This window comes from Ambystoma mexicanum, chromosome 11, assembly GCF_040938575.1.
Source record: "Ambystoma mexicanum isolate Mex_15411 chromosome 11, UKY_AmexF1_1, whole genome shotgun sequence".
NCBI classification, from domain to species: domain Eukaryota; kingdom Metazoa; phylum Chordata; class Amphibia; order Caudata; family Ambystomatidae; genus Ambystoma; species Ambystoma mexicanum.
Window position 1 is genome coordinate 881,911,451 of NC_090934.1, and position 16,663 is coordinate 881,928,113.

The window sequence follows — 16,663 nt, forward strand, 5'->3', positions numbered from 1 at the left end:
CAAGCAGATAGATAGGTAAGACTACAAGCATCCATGCGCCTTCTCTCAGAGGGGAGGAAGGGTGGGTCGCATGTGAATCTAAGCAGATACAAGCATCAGAAATACGATTACGGTGAGTAATGTATCCCTTCTGAGGCTTGTGGAATCTGCTTAGATCACATGCTGTGCATAGATTAGCGAGCAGTGTTAGAAGAAGGAGGTGGGATGTGAGAAGGGTCATGAGCAAATAAATGTCTTAGAACCGCTTGTCTCACTTGAGTATCTGTCTTGGAATTGGTGTCAATGCAATAGTGCTGAGTAAAAGTGTGAATGGAGCTCCAAGTAGCTGCTTTGCAAATGGTGTCAAGGGGTACATTTGCAATAAAGCCAGAGTGGCCCCAATGCCTCTTGTGGAGTGGGCTCTTGGCGTGAAAGGCAGAGTTTTTTCAGAAAGAGAGTAACAGCTGGATACAGTTAACAATCCACTTAGAGATGGCACCTTTAGAGACGCGATCTCCCTCTCTGCCTGTAGCTACGGAGACAAACAGCTGATCTGTTTTCCTTAGCGGTCTGGTTTTGTTTACATAGTAGAGGACCGCCCTACGCACATCTAGGGTGTGTAGTTTCACCTCAGCCTAGCTTTGTGGGTCTTGGAAGAAAGCTGGAAGCTCGATGGACTGGTTCACGTGGAATTTAGAAATAAACTTTGGTGAGAACCTAGGGTGTGTACGTAAAACCAATTTATCTTTGTGAACTGTAAATAATGGGTCCTGCACTGACAGAGCCTGAATTTCACTGAACCTTCTTATAGATGTTATTGCTACTAAGAAGGCTGTTTTATCAGTCGGGTGTTTGAGACTGCTTTTATGCATGGGTTCGAATGGGGGGCCCATGAGTCTAGATAGCACAACGTTAAGGACCCATCCTGGTGGTGGGTTTGAAATAGGAGGGTAAAGTCTCTTTACTCCTTCCATGAAAGCTTTAACCACCGGTATCTTCCACCACGACACCTTGTTATGGGATGTGGTGTATGCCGACAGCGCTGTCAGGTGTACCTTCAGTGAGTTAAATACCAGCCCTGCATCCAGCAGGTGGAGCATGTATGTGACAATTGTGGAAGGAGTGCAATCAACTGGGTTGACTTGCTTATTCTGGCACCAGATAACAAATTGTTTCCATTTGTCAAAGTAGCAGTGCCTCGTGTTTGGCTTCCTAGATTCTTTTAGGATTCCCATACATCTCTGTGGTAATTTGAGATGTCCGAACTCTATGACCTCAGGAGCCATGCTGCTAGGTTCATTGAGTTGGGTTGAAGATGCACTGTCTGACCTTGGTGCTGGGACGGTAGGTTGTACCAACCAGGGAGTTTGATGGGTTTGCACACCGCTAGTCTGCGTAGGTGTGGGAACCATGGTTGTCTCGCCCACATGGGAGCAACTAGGACGAGTGTCATTGATTCTCTGTTCGTCTTGTTGACCACCTTACTGATGAGAGGTGTTGGTGGAAAAGCGTAAGCAAACATCCCTGACCAGTTTATCCACAGGGCGTTCCCCTGGGAGTCTGGCTGGGGGAACCTGGATGCAAATCCTGGGCACTGTCTGTTTTCAGTTGTGGCAAGTAGGTCTATAGTGGGGAAACCCCACTGAAAGAAGATATCTTCTACGATTTCTCTGTGTAGACACCATTCGTGTTCCTCTGGGAGGGGATCTCTGCTCAAAGCATCCGCCAGAGAATTGAGATCCCGTGGAACATGTTGAGATGACAGGAAGATCTTCCGTCTGAGTGCCCATATCCACATTTTCTGGGCAAGCTTGGACAGATTTGGCGAACGAGTCCCTCCTTGCTTGTTTAGGTAAAACATGGCTGTAGTGCTGTCCGTCCGGATCTGCACTGACAGATTCAGCAGGTAGGGCTCAAACGCTTGACGCGCTCTGAATACTGCCAGAAGCTCTAGCAGGTTGATGTGATTCTTGGCCACTGAGTGAGACCAGAGACCCTGAGCTGTGTGGTGGAGGTGGTGAGCGCCCCACCCTGTCAGGCATGCATCGGTTGTGACTACCACCTGTATCCCGGGATCGTAAAAGGGTTTCCCCTTGGACAAATTTTCTCTTGTCCACCAGTGAAGGCTTTGTACCAGTGTTGGCGAAACGACCACTAGATCGTCCCACTGACCACTTGCCTGAGACCACTGTTTCGCCAACCATTCCTGCATGGGACGCATGCGCAGGCGCGCGTGGGGGGTCCAGGTAAATATATGACGCCATCATGCCCAGCAAACACATTGCTTTGCGTACCGTTATCTGGCCACCGGCCTGATATTGCGGAATTTACAGCAGTATAATCCGAATTCTTTCCTCTGATGGAAAGGTCAACTCCTCTTGCGTGTCTAGGATAGCTCCTAGGAACTGTTTGGAGGTGCTTGGCACCAGACTTGACTTCTTCTCGTTTATTGAGAAACATAATTCGAAGAGGAGTTCGATCGTCCTTTGAATGTTTGTTCTGCAAATTACTGGGGTCTCCCCCATGATGAGCCAGTCGTCCAGGTAAGGGTACACCGGGATTGCCTCCCTGCGTAGGTGTGCCACCGCCAGTACCTTGGTGAATACCCTTGGAGCCGAGGCTATCCCGAAAGGCATTACCTTGAACTGGTAGTGCCGACTGTCCACCTTGAAGCGCAAGTACTTTCTGTGCGCTGGGAACATGGAAATATGAAAATAGGCATCTTTCATGTCCAATGTTGCCATGTAATCCCCTTTTTTAGGAGGGGATTACCTCTTGGAGAGTAGTCATGCAAGATTTTTGGGGCTTGACATACTTTGCAGGGCGTAAGTCCAATACTGGGCGCATTGTCAAATCTTTTTTTGGCACAAGGAAGTAAGTTGAATAAATACCCTTGTTTACCTGTTATCCCGGGACGAGTTCTATCACGTCCTTTGCTAGAAGATTGACGATCTCCTCGAGGAGGATCTTCTGGTGGTCCAAAGAATGTATTCTTTGCCGTGGAGGGTGGTTTTGGGGACGCTCTAACAGTTGTATGCAGTATCCGGCGGACACTGTGGACAGCACCCATCTGTCTGATGTGATCCCTTCCCAAGCTTGGGTGAAGTTGGAAATGCGTCCCCCTACTGGGGATGCGCGAGAAGGGACCCTGAATGGAGCGTCACTGTTTTGGTGGAGGCGTGCCGACGCCTCTACTGGGGCTTCCTCTACCTTTACCACGTCCTCTCTTATTACCCCTGCCATAACCCTGGGTAGACTGCTGGCTGTTATTCCATTGTGTACCCTGCCCCTGGGAATAGTTAGACCCCCTCTGGGAATTTCATCCACGTGGGCGATGAAAATTGCCTTTCCCTCTCTGGTTTGGGGGTTTATTGGTTAGTTGGCCTAGGGATTTGAGTGTCTCATACTCGTCCTTGACATTTTTCAGCGCGTCCTCGACCGCCTTTCCAAACAATAGATCCAGCTCCACTGGTTTATCTATCAAAGATGAGATGCCTGGGTTCGGCTTTGAACCCAGACTGTCGCAACCAAGCATGCCTTTTGATAACAGTACCTTCTGCTATCAATCTGCCGGTGTTCTCCGCGGCATCAAAGGTTGCTTTTAATATGCAACCGGACACGGCTCTTCCTTCTGCCGAAAATCATGCCAATTGGCTTTTTAAGGGTTCTGGGGCGGAATCTATGAGTGCCGCGACTTCTTCCCACTGGTGGCAGTTGTAACTCGCCAGCATGGTGGTGGAGTTGGCAATCCTTGCCTGGTAGGCGGAAGTGGAGGCTACTTTCCTGCCCAAGCCATAAATCTTCTTGCTCTCCTTGTCGGGAGGAGCTTCCGACGATGACAAGCGTGTTCCCGCCCTCTTACGGGTGTTTGTAACTACCAGGGAGTCCGGTTTCAGATGCCCTCTTATGTACAGTGGGTCTGTTTGGGCTGCCCTGAAAAGCTTCTCAACTCTGGGGTTTACCGCCCTAGTGAGATTGGGATTAACAAGGGAAGGGTCTATCCTTCTTTGTATTGACTTAAGGATAGGGATGGCCTGGGCAACAGGTCTCCTTTCTCCCACTAACTCCTCGGCGAAGTCCCTCTCTTCCTGAGCACCCTGGGTGTCAATGTAGAAGTGTTCTGCCACTCTGGACAGCACTTCATTCAAGAGAGGCTGGTTGTCGACAGGGGAGTCGGTAACCGGGGGTTCTTTATCTACTGGGGAATGAAGCCTGTAGGTTTCTGGGTTGTCCTCCTCTTGAGCCTCGTCACCCCCATAGTAGCCTGTCCCAGTTTGTTCTTCCAACATGCCCAAATCTGGATCCTCACAAAAGGATGGATCTCCCCGATATTGAGAATAGGGCTGTATACTGAAGGGGTCTGAAGTAGGAGCTTCAACCCGGGACTTCTTACTTGGGGATATAGGATCTTTAGAGCCTGAGGGAGTTGACCCGCAGAGAAAGTATTCAGGGTTTTTGGTGTAGAAATCTGCCAATGATGACATACTTGACATGACTCTGTCCATGTCATTACTAGATCATTCTCTTGAACTGGGAATGATTCTTTCTTGGAGGCCTTTCCCTGTTTTATCTTGACTAGACCTACTGGTTTGAACAGGGGTCTTTGGGATAACAGAAGACCGAGACTTGTTCATCTGTTTATGTGGGGTGGAATGTCTTTGAGGTATGGAAGGAGGCTGAGACTGCTTCCTCTGTTTTTTCCCCTTCCCCGTGGGTGGAAGAGTGTTTACCCTGTTTTTTCGCCCCTACGGAGCCTTTCGACGCCTGGTGATAGGGTAGTGTCCCTATCTCTGGAGTGTGGAGGCTGGGACTCGGGAACACCCGTTGCGCGGCCTGTTGACGCCGACTCCTGGAGTGCGGTCTGGGGATAGAGGTCGTCTTCTGACGATCGAACCTCCGTTACCTTGGGGAGCGAGGCACTTCTGGCAACAGTGGATGGTTGCCTGGAGTCATGCGGCGATCTAGATCGAGAACGCCCAGAAGACACCGATTCGGACCGTTCTCTATGTGCCTCTTTCCGCACGTCGAGTCTCAGTTGGACTTCGTGTGTTTTGTGGAAGTGCTGTGTGTAGCACTTGTGTCGCCGGGGGTCTTCCCCATAGCCGCCCTGCCGGACGACCTTCCGAGGTCGGGGACTTGCGCTTGGCTGTCAATTGACGGCACGTTGCCCTCACTGTCCGAAAGCACGGCGTTGCTGCCATCGCTGAAGGCGCCCTCTGCTGCCATGACCTCTTGACACCTGGCGTGGTGGGCCCAACACTTGATCGAATGGTCCTTGAGTGTTTTCGGTTTGAACCTACTACACGCAATGCAGTTAGCCTCGGGTGGTCCCTCGGTAAGCAGAGATTGCACGTGGCGTGTCTGTCAACCCAAGGGTACTTGCGGTTGCACTTGGGGCAAAATTGGAAACGGGTACCCTCCATACGCACCTTGTGGCAGCGGGCTAATTAGTGTAGGAATATATAAGAATGTACATATATACCAAAAGAGTGTAGAGTATCTCCACCCCCCACTCTCCCTACTTGCAGGGCCGAGGCCAGAGGCCTTCCGAGGCCCAAATCTGTCATGCAGCTCTCGACGGTCGATTCTTTCTCCGTGCCGGCGTCGAGTGTGGATGTTCGGTGACTCGACGTTGGGGTGGAGAAATTGGAGACTATAACAATATGTTAGCAAAAGTATGGCTAAGGCCAGGGAACTCCGCGGAATGCTTCCGACCAGTATGGCGGAAAAAAACAATCTGAGGGTCCTAGACGCATGAGGGATCATGGGTACAGTGGACGTCACACTAGGGATAGTATTACTGGCACGCCCTGTGTCGAAGCCTATTTTCGAGTTTCGAAAAACAAACTAATATTCCGCAGCTTCCACTAGATGTCAGCCTATGCACAGCATGTGATCTAAGCAGATTCCACAAACCTCAGAAATATATATTTTTACACACAGATTTTTTTTTATAGAATAGAACTCATTTGGAATTTGAGGATTTACATTTTTTGTCTTCTTGGCAAATCTTTAAAAAAATCTGTTGTTATCCAGTCTGTTAATTCTTTGTCAATTTCTTAATGATAGTGTATTAAAGGTGCTAATTCAGCACCAGATGGGGGGTGCACCTGCCACCTGCAGGAGTAAGAGGGGATGGGGCACCTCCTAGGGGGGAGGGAAACACAGGTAAACCAACGAACTGCAGTCATACCATGAAAGAAGGCCTCACGGGGGAAATACAGTGGTAGGGATGGACTATACATGCCATCGGCCCAGGCAACCTCGGTAGGCGATTATAAGATAGGGGAAAAATATCCCAGGCAAACACATTAAGCAGGGATGCCGCCAGGTTGGGCCTTGCCTGAGAAACCCGCTCTGAACGCATGATCAACACACCACGGGCCAGGGTGGAGGGGGACGGAGCTCAAGCTGCGTGTCACAGGCAGACCCAAGCAGCTCAAAAAACACTGGATGATGTAATGACAGGGCCGCAAGCCAATCCTGCGGACACTGGGTGATAGAGGGGAAGTGGACGAGAGCCAGAGAACCATTCACAAGGCCAAGAGAACCTATCGGCAGGTGGTTATGGGAATGGGAAGTTGAATGAAGTGGTGTTTCTGAGAGGACCAATTACACAGTCCGTTTCTACGTCCCTGGCAGGTGGCCAACCTTCGTATCCACTACAAAGTTTGTGAAAGCCGTTATCCAGCAGGTACCGTGTGAATGTCTCCCTTCCCACAGAAGCAGAGTGTCTTGTGTTCCTTTCACAATGGCAGAATAATAAAGTTCCAGCGGTCAGGACATATTTTATTTCACTAATTGCAAACTGTTCACGGGAGGGGTGAGAAGCGGTGTGGCGCCACATGGGGAGACGATGAGTTGGGATACTGTTAGCTCCAATCACGTTCCACTAACAAACATAAGCTCTAAGCAAATTACTTAGTTTAACCAATGAGCTTCTTGGGAACCATGGACAATATGAAACGTTTGAGCTACAACTGTTTCTAATACCTGGACCATTGTATTCGGAATATAAAATGAATGTTCGCTGTATGCCCAGATGTCCGCTCTCAAAAATCAGTTCCAGTCCACTGTTCTGTACGATTTGTGCTCACCCAGCTGTAAGAAACAGTGTTGTTTCTTGCCTGGGATGTGCTCCTTTTTGATTACTATTTGTTATATCGTGGGATCAGGAGGACGCCGGATACATTTTTGAAGGCCCCAGCGAGATCATCAGTCCTCCTGCTTAACTGAGGGTATCCGTGCCACCCTTCCCAGGGCATAGCACTTGCGACCGCAGACCTGACCAACGCACATCACCAAGTACGCACTGCAGATGCCGAGTTCAAGAAGGTCTGCCTGGTACCGAGCGCCGCCCACCCTCAGTGGGAGGAGGGAGCTTGTGCTGGAGGCTCAGTGCTGAGGGGACTCTAGGCTCCCTAGGACGCGAGGATAACCATGCATGAACACGCTGCGTAGTGGTTGCATGCCGACGGAGGGGGAGGGATAGATTATGGTGTCTAGGACGCCTCCTGGAGGAGGTAGAATGATCGGCCGTAGTAGCATTAGAAATGAGTGCATACCACCCAATAGTGCAGGCCTGCATTTCTTCACATTGTGGGACACAGTCTGAAACCTGCAGCGGCCGTGCATCAGATATCTATCTCCCAAATGCCCTTTGTTGTCCTTGAGATCTCGGCTCTGACCTTGAAACCAAGGGTGAGAACGAATTAGATGAGAAGAAATAGCTTTTTGGACGAGATCATCAGCCTCTGTGTGGGGAGTCTTGATATGCGGAGGGTTGCACAAGTCTTTTGTAAAATTCATTTTAGCCGTGTTATTTTTGGTTAGAAGCATTTTTACGCTTCTGTTTTGGCCTTAAGCTTGTGTAATGCCCGACACCAGAGCTCAGGCATATAATGCTGCATTGGAATAACCTCAGTCCTCTCAGGGGCAAGCCGGCGACCCCTTGAACACAGGGGACTGCCGTCTACAGGACATTTTGCCAAGAAGTACTTCCCACAGACAGCATCTGCAAAAAGAAAAAAGGGAACAGAGGAATCACTAAGTATGTCACTGTGCAGTTTCTTCTGCCACTAATCCGTTTTAATAAATGTCCCTGTGATAGGGGTGGGTCATGAAAGTAATACCATTGATGTTCTGCAGAGCAATAATATCAGACTCCTGACGGGGATGCATCGCAAGGCAACAATATAGTCCAGACTCCTGATTCACTTCCTAAAACCCCTTTACAAGTTGATCAGAATCAACAGGAGGGTGCTACGTGTGAAGTGAAAAAAGGTAAAACATATTGGGCCTCATTACACGGACGTCCCTTTGCCGGTTGGGGAATTTAACGCCTGCTTTTCAGCAGGCGTTAAAAACCAACCCGCAAAAGGGACCAGGGTGCTAATTTCGGTACCACAATTTGCGGTACCGTAATTAGCACCTTCCCCATTCCCATTATGCCCTATGGGGCAAAAATGGGAATGGGGAAAGGGGGAATTACCGCCCCACCAACCTTGGAATAGGGCGGTAATTCCCCTTTCCACCAAGGCGGTGCCAGTATTTTACCGGCATGGACCAAGGTGCTAATAGCACCTTGGTCCACCGCCATCCGTGTAATGAGGCCCATAGTCTTAAATTAGCAGCGAGTAAAGCCATTCAACAAACCTTTAACAGTATGGATACTGTCATCTCTGAAGCACTGTTCAATATCGATCAGAATAAGAAGGGATGGAATTTAGCCACTAGCTGGCAGTCTGTAAAAGAGAGGATTATTTGTGACCTTTGTAGTGTGAGACGGTTATGGACTTCCAAGCCTGGATGGATTCTTTTGCTACTATAACTTCTCAGTTTGGTAGGATGGAAACAGAACATTCGATTGCACCAATAATTGTCAACAAGGTAGAAGTAAGTGGTCAAACTGAGCGGGAACTATCCAGTAACCCTCTACCGGTGATTGTTGCATCTGCAGCTAGTCAGACCATCCCATACGGCCTGGACGGCAGTGTAATCACTTCACCTGGTCTTATTTGCGCAGTCTGTAAGGTGACAAATTGCTCACAGCCACTATGTACCTAGATGTCCCGAGTAGAATCCTACCTGCTTCTCAAGAGTAAAGAAATTTGTTTTAAATAGGTCTTCTATGCCAGAGATTACAGACCCATATCTAAAAGGGCTGGTTGCCGATAGAAATATGGTCATGGTGAATGTCAACAATGTAAAGGGTACTGAGCTGAGAGAGGGCCTTTGGAATAAAGATCTGGCTTGGTTGCAGTGAGTGTAAAACTGGTGGGAGGTATATCAGAACTCAAGATCCAAAACTACTGCAGAAGGTTCAAATTAAAGAATGGCCATCAAAATAGGGCCCCGATTGTATCGTCATCAGACGTGGCCGTCATAATCTCCCCGCTTTTCTTAACTGCTGTAATTAATTAGCCAAATGAGATTCTACCACCAGCCTTAGAATTGTAATTCACTGATTTGTGTGTCTAATTTGTGTTTTCCTTATTTGATGACTGATTTTTATGATCAATGTTTTTGTATGTGCAAGCGTTTTGTTTTTATGTGCACCCATAAGCCTTTCAAGCCTTTTGGTTGCACATTAAAAATAAGGTAAATAAGGAGTGGGTGCGAGCGTGGGCACACCCACATTAGAGCAGAAGAGGTACGTATTAGTGGCGAACCCCGTCAAATGGGAGTTGCGCGTAGTACCGGCGATTGTATAGTTGCATCATTGGGATAGGAGCTGTGTTATTGAGTTTTATTTTTCTGTTCTGGGGGTATAGAGAGGGACTTGCGTGTGGTAGTTTGTGCTGTCTTATGGTGTGGACTCTTGGTGCAAGTTCAACACCACAAGGTACTTTCGTGTGCTTGACATTGTATCGGTTGGCATGTGCAGGTGGTGCAGAGGCGGCATGGTGCTTATTTGCTCCAACATAAGGTAACAGTGAGCCAGCGGAGAGGGCCGTTGGATACTAACACCAAGTGTGTGGTCGGGTTGGTGCAGAGGGCCAGTGTGACAAGCTGATTGCCTGGGTGGGCTTGTGGTAGGGCCAGAGTTGGTGAATGAGGCGAGTAAGGGAGAGTGGGAGTGTACTGGGAAAAAGGGGGGAGAAGTGAAGAGGAAACGTGGGAAAAATACACAGGGAAGTTGGGATTAAAAAAAAAGGATAGGGGAATAATGGCCTATTTGGACAGCCCCCTGATCCACATGCGCCGAAAATTGCCCCAGTATCTCGATAAACTATTAAAGTACAATTTTCAATGGGCGCAGAGATTACAGGTCACTGTTTCCATGCATGGATAGGAGGGGGAACTTTTGAAAGTGAAATAATAACTAATACAAAAACGTATTTTCTAACAAAATACAAGAGCTCCAAGTTGAAAAGTAGACAGAAGATACTGGGGCTCTGGAAGTTATATGAAGATACAAAAGGGGGAAAAAGTGAGCAGGAAGAAGAGTCTATGGGAGGGGGTAGACTGAGCTCTCTGCCCGTGCCCTAAGGTGTCTACTTGTCAGCAAGGCCCGCAGCGGGATATACCAAACCCCAGCTAGAAACCTCAGGAAGGGATCGTGTTAAAAAAAGGGAAAAAGACAGAACCGTGAAGGGAGGAACTACACACAGGAGGAGAGAGGAAATACCTAGCGGACATAGAAAAGAATATGTGACAGCAAGTGGACAGCAAGTGGACACGTTATTCACTGAGAGAGAGAGTGATACAAGAGGAGGTACATAGGAAAACTAAGTGAGATAAGGGGGAATGGCTATCAGGGAGAAAATAGACAAAGAGGAGGAAGATACTGAAGAAAAAAGAAGCGGAAGGAGGGAGTGAAGATGATGCAGCTTCAGATGAAGGACTGCTAGGGAAAGAATGGAGTGATGGGGACAGTGATGAATGGACACCGGACAAAACAAGGAGGGAGGGAGGAGAAAAGAACAAAAGCGACAAGACAGCAACAGAAGTGACAGGGACTGTTCCACATCCCTCCGCAGCAGGGTAGGGAAGGTAGAAATGGGGCCAACTAAGGCCACCAAAGGAGGAGGAGGAGGAGGAGGAGGAGGAGGAGGAGGAGGAAGGAGGAGGAGGAGAGATGGGTCCAAAGAAATGAGTAATGCCAGTACTACAGAAAAGGAGAGGGGATGCACATTATGTCCCATGGCATACAATGGACAGAGATAATCTAATATGAAGCTTGTCCTTCCTCGTGGCAGGGGCCAGTAAATGGATAAAGGCGCGCTAGAAAAAGACGGCAGAGGTGACGCTGGACATATAGGACATTAAAAGTTTATTCGTAGCAATCATAGGAGAACAGGCAAACCAAATATGGAAGCAGGCCATATACAAAAGGATGAAATTAAGCACAAGCGCCCATGATGGAGCTCACACATCTGGGAGGTTCTGAGAAGTTTTAACCTGACAGTTTTGACCCAAGGACGGTAAAGGCCCATAAAATGAAAAGTGGCGATGACCCGGCAGAGTATATAAAACGGGTGCAGGATCTGTGGACACAAGAGACTCAAAGGTCCTGGGATGATAATGTAACCGTGTTTAATCACATATTGATAAAGGGACTCCCAACAGAAGTACAGAGAATATTAGATAAGATGGTGGGCATTGAAGCTAAGAGATGGTCAGAAATAAAGGCAACAATAATGCACTATGGCAAACGAATACAAGGGAGTGAGGCATGTGAGCGAGAATGTAGCGAAAGCAGAAAAACTATTGGTGCAAAAGAAGATGTCAAAGTATATAATAGAAGGGGCACTGCTAGTACCCGGTGCTGCCACAGTGGCACCTGACCCACAGGGAGGGTTTTCTCGTAGGACAGACACCACAACGAGGATGTACCACTGCATTATATGCCACAGTGGGGAATGTCGCTGCAGGGTAACTATATGCATGGGGGCTTCTTTCTCATGGGAGAAGGTATCAGTAATTAGGAAGGGGAGCACATAGAGGGGTAGGATACAGGCTTTTTGAGGCATATCGTACTCACATGTCCATTTGCACAACAAGCACAGGCAATACAGATAGCGCAACTGCAAGGAAGGGTCACAATGTATCCACAGTGGGAGCAGATGCAGCCTCATGTAGACCGATGCAGCAGGGACAGGTGTCCTTGCAGTAGGGAATGCCACAGGTACCGGGGGGGCATGGAAGGGCGAGCAGGGACCCCAGTTGCAACATAGACTCCAGTAGCAGCAGGGAGTATGGTGCTGCTAGGGCAGAACATGGTAACCCATTACACTGGGTAAGTGTGGTGGGAGAAACCCCTTCCTTTTCCCCCAGTGCAATACGCAATAATAGGGGGGCCCACAGAAGGCTCGAGTGTGTCCAGAGCTAGCAGTAACAGATGGCCCAACGAGGAACCAGAGTTAGCAGTGAAAATAGGACCCATGGAGTTTTCTTTTCTCAGACACGGATGGAACATAATTGTGTATACGAGAGGGGGTATTCCCATTATCAAACAAGATCATGGACATGCAGGGCTTCTCTGGGGCGGTGGTCACGGTTCCAGTCACAAAATACTTGCCCCTAAGAGAGACACAACACATCATGGCTTCCCTATTGTACTACAAAGACACTCCCATCAGCATCTCCAAACTCAACCTTAAATACTCCCAATTCACCATCAACAACACAAACATTCCAGTCTCTACCTCTGTAAAGACGATCGGAGTCCACATAGATGCTACTCTCTCAATGACAAGACAGGTCAGCGCCATCTCCTCTGCCTCAGCCCTCACCACCAACTGATTTATGCTATAAAACCCTTCCTTAACACTCAGAACTGCCTTTCCATCGCAAGAGCCACCATAGGAGCAAGACTCGACTACTGCAATGCCCTTCTTGCAGGCACCTCCACAAAAACATCAATAGGCTACAAGTAGTACAGAACAATGCACTCCGCGCTGCACTACATATCCCAAAAAAATGAACACATCTCAGGGCAGAGGAGACGCCCATTGGCTCACAATTAAAGAAAGGATCAACTTCAAAATCCTCAAACTCGCACACAAATGCATCAATCTTGACGCCCCCTCCTACATATCAGAAACCATAACCAAGAACACCTCTGCCCACCATAAAAGAAGCCATCACGCCAACCAACTCTGTTTACCTGCCATAAAAAGAGCCAACGCTGATGGCATCAGCTTCCCCTACATAGCTCCTAAACTCTGGAATGCCTTAACCAACACACTCAGCAGAACCGTTGCTACTCTCATTTTGCAAATCCCTCAAAACTATGCTATTCACATAAGCATCTCCCCACACCTCAGTCGACCCTGCTACTCAATGTATGAAATCCTACCACAAATAGGAAATGCAACTTTTTCTCTAACATGAAGAAAGAACCAATTGCATAATCTTATGTAACTGCAATGCTTTTTCCGCCCTTGTAACCAGTAATCCTACCTGTAACAGCGCCACGATGCCCAAGGGCTGATGTGTGCTTTAAAAATACGAATAAATAAATAAAATGGAGAGATTTACTCAGCATACTGAATGCCACCATATCATTCACAAAGTGGGCTGGTGTGCACAACAGGCCGATTCATGTAATTCCTCACAAAAGTGTCGCACGCGGCTGGCGCACAGCGTGCCCGTGCGAATGTCTGCGCCAGCCGCGTGCGATAAAATCAATTTCCGCGCACAGCGTATTCATGGATTCTCGCCTCCAAAAGCAGACGTGGCGCAGCGAACCTGCAGCAGCGCCAGTTACGCCCCCAAGAACGCCCTCGCGCAAGGAAAAGCCATCAAGATCGCAAAACCATCGCAAAGGGCTGCACCAACACTGTACCAGTGTACCGGACTGGCAAACAGCAAACGCAAAGCGGGGAACGCGTATTACGGGTGTCGGGAACACGCGTGCGCGAGAAGTTTCACACGCGATCTGGCCTGGGGGAGCGTGTGCGTGTATTTCAGGGGTGCGCGAGAAGTTCCACACGCGAATGGCCTGGGCGCGTGTATTTCAGGGGTGCGCGAGAAGTACTACACGCGATCGTGAAGTTCCACACGCGATCTGGCCTGGGGGAGCGTGTGCGTGTATTTCAGGGGTGCGCGAGACGTTCTACACGCGAATGGCCTGGGTGCATGTATTTCAGGGGTGAGCGAGAAGTTCCACACGCGATTGGCCTGGGCGTGTGCATTTCAGTGGTGCGCGAGAAGTTCCACACGCGATTGGCCTGGGCGAGTGTATTTCAGAGGTGCGCGAGAAGTTCCACACGTGATTGGCCTGGGCGCGTGCATTTCCGAGGTGCGCGAGAAGTTCCACACGCGATTGGCCTGGGGGAGCGTGTGCGTGTATATCAGAGGTGAGCGAGAAGTTTCACACGCGATTGGCCTGGGCGCGTGTATTTCAGGGGTGCGCGAGAAGTTCCACACGCGATTGGGCTGGGCGCGTGTATCTCAGGGGTGCGCGAGAAGTTCCACACGTGATTGGCCTGGGTGCGTGTATTTCAGGGGTGCGCGAGAAGTTCCACACGCGATTGGCCTGGGCGCGTGTATTTCAGGGGTGCGCGAGAAGTTCCACACGCGATTGTCCTGGGCGCGGGTATTTCAGAGGTGCGCGAGAAGTTCCACACGCGATTGGCCTGGGCGCGTGTATTTCAGAGGTGCGCGAGAAGTTTCACACGCGATTGGGCTGTGTGCGGGTATTTCAGGGGTGCGCAGGAAGTTTTACACGCGATTTCAGCAGGGTACGTGTATTTCAGGGGTGCCGGGGAGTTCTACATGTGATTTGGCAGTGTGGGTCCTCCCAGGTGTTCCCTGTACACCCTCCAGGGCCCCTGCAGGCAGCCCACACCACAGGGGACTACCCTGCATCCCTGGTCATGTGCCGCAGGCAGTCCACCCAACATGGGCATGCCCCCCAGCAAAGGCACATGTCTCTTTGCACTAATGATCACCAACTCATGTCCCCACCACCCCCACCCCCCAGCACTATGGGGCACCTGCCAGCAGGCCCCCACCCATGTCCAACTCATGTTCCCCACCACCCCCCAGCACTGTGGGGCACCTGCCAGCAGGCCCCCACCCATGTCCAACTCATGTTCCCCACCACCCCCACCCCCCAGCACTGTGGGGCACCTGCCAGCAGGCCCCCACCCATGTCCAACTCATGTTCCCCACCACCACCACCCCCCAGCACTGTGGGGCACCTGCCAGCAGGCCCCCACCCATGTCTACCACCACCCCCACCCCCCAGCACTGTGAGGCACCTGCCAGCAGGCCCCAACTCATGTTCCCCAGCCAACATGTCATCACAATCTAGATCCCTGGCCCCTATGGTCAGCCTCCAAATGCAAAATACCCACCCGAGTATTGCATCGACCCACTCAGAAATGGCAATGACATGACAGAACACCAATTGCAAGTTTCGAAACAAACACATGTCCCTCACATACACCCAATGGGTGTCAGTGAATCTCAAAACCCATATCATGATATGCGTGAAACCAATGAGATGATACTACACATTGAAGTTCGATAAAAAAAATATGTATTAAAGGAAACAAATAGATTCAAAAATAAAGAAACAGAAATGGGAATGTACAAAAATGAAAAGAAGCATGTCTGTGAAAAAAGCAAAACCAAAAATCATAATCCAAAGTAATGGTGTCCAAAGTCACTGTCCACAAAAGAAAATCCAATGGGAAATAATAATTGAAAGCCATTGCTCCATGGGTAAATTGTGATAGAAAAATAAAATCCAACAGTGAACTATGTACAGACGAACAAGCCAGGGTCCATTATCCCAACAAAAGAAATGAAACCTATCTAACAACACTAACTAATAAAATAAACTATATACAAAAATGGATGTACACTTACCGCTCGACTCCAGACGGGTCTGCCTCTCAAGGACCTGGACGTGGAGCGCTGGGGATATGCGTTCCAGGACCCTCATCTGATCTTCTGACAAGTGGCCCCCGCGACCCTTGGCATCCACTGCCTTCAAGAGGAGCCGGGCCTTGTTCAGGGTCCTGGACCTGAAGTCCTCCCAGCGCTTCTTGACATGTTGGAAGTCACGGACTGCCACCCCCTCCGCGTTGATGGCAGTCACAATGTCAGTCCAGATCCAAGTCCATCCTTCCTTGTCGGCGCGGGAACTTCCGAAGAGGGCATCATACTGCCCCAGGACTTGCTCCACCAGGACACCAACTTCGGTGGCACTGAAGCTGGTGCCCCTCTGCCTCTCTGGCCGGGGGTTGTCAGTGGTGCCAGATGTTGCAGTGCCCGACATGACAACCCCAGAGGCAGGAGTGGGTGGGCAACTGGGTCCTGGGGCTGGGCTGTGGAGCGATGGAATCCCAGTCGGGAGTCTTCGGTTCCAGAAGGGGTGGTCACAGCAACAGCACCCCTGGCTGATGTGCAGGCAGCAAATGGCAGGGCACGTGGGCAGCAGGCAGCAGCAGATGGCAGGTGGGAGCGTGCTCGGGGCTCTGGGGGCAGGAGCGTGGTCTTCCGTGTGCTTAGGCGTGGCCAGCTTGATACGGAGTGATTTGGCACGTGAAAATTCTGCACGTCAGCGTGTAATTCGAGGAAAGACCCTTAGTGCGTAAGCACGCATACGTGATTCCATTGGACCAAAGGCCCTTAGCGTGGATGCGCGTCTGTGATGTATCGCGCACGGGCGTTGCTTTTCGTGGGGTGCGGTGCGTGTGTTTTGCAGGCGTTGGGGTTCACATGC